This window comes from Anneissia japonica, unplaced genomic scaffold, assembly GCF_011630105.1.
Source record: "Anneissia japonica isolate Jap-2015-1 unplaced genomic scaffold, ASM1163010v1 scaffold3945_len365852_cov175, whole genome shotgun sequence".
Lineage (NCBI taxonomy): Eukaryota > Metazoa > Echinodermata > Crinoidea > Comatulida > Comatulidae > Anneissia > Anneissia japonica.
Genome location: NW_022684590.1, coordinates 31,707 through 32,176, shown reverse-complemented (window position 1 = coordinate 32,176; position 470 = coordinate 31,707).

Below are 470 nucleotides of genomic sequence, written 5' to 3'. Positions count from 1 at the left end.
AGATTGATCCATATCATCTGTAGGCCTACAGATGTAAAGAACATGAAAAATTACAATTTCACAGTGGTGGATTCAAGGGAGAAGAGCCCCCTAAAATTATAAAAGAAAATGGATTTTTCATTGAAAAAAAAACAAAACAAAACAAAACTTTAACTAACATAAACTAACATAAAAAAATTAACTTAAGGATTTTAAAACATTCAAAAAAACTGTACACTTCAATAAAAAAATTAAGTTAACTTAAAACACAAACAACACGATAGGATATGAAGTTTGCGAGAATAATTGATATACTTGTACTGTATTTTCTGAAGCGCCGTTCGTTTCTGGGGTTGCTACAATTAACAGTTGTTACATCAGTGGCGTCACGCTCGGACGCTGACGGAAGGGAGGGGGGAACGCCAGGGCCCCAAGTGCGAGCCCCCCCCCCCCGACATTGTTTAAATAAAATATAATATAAACTATAATAC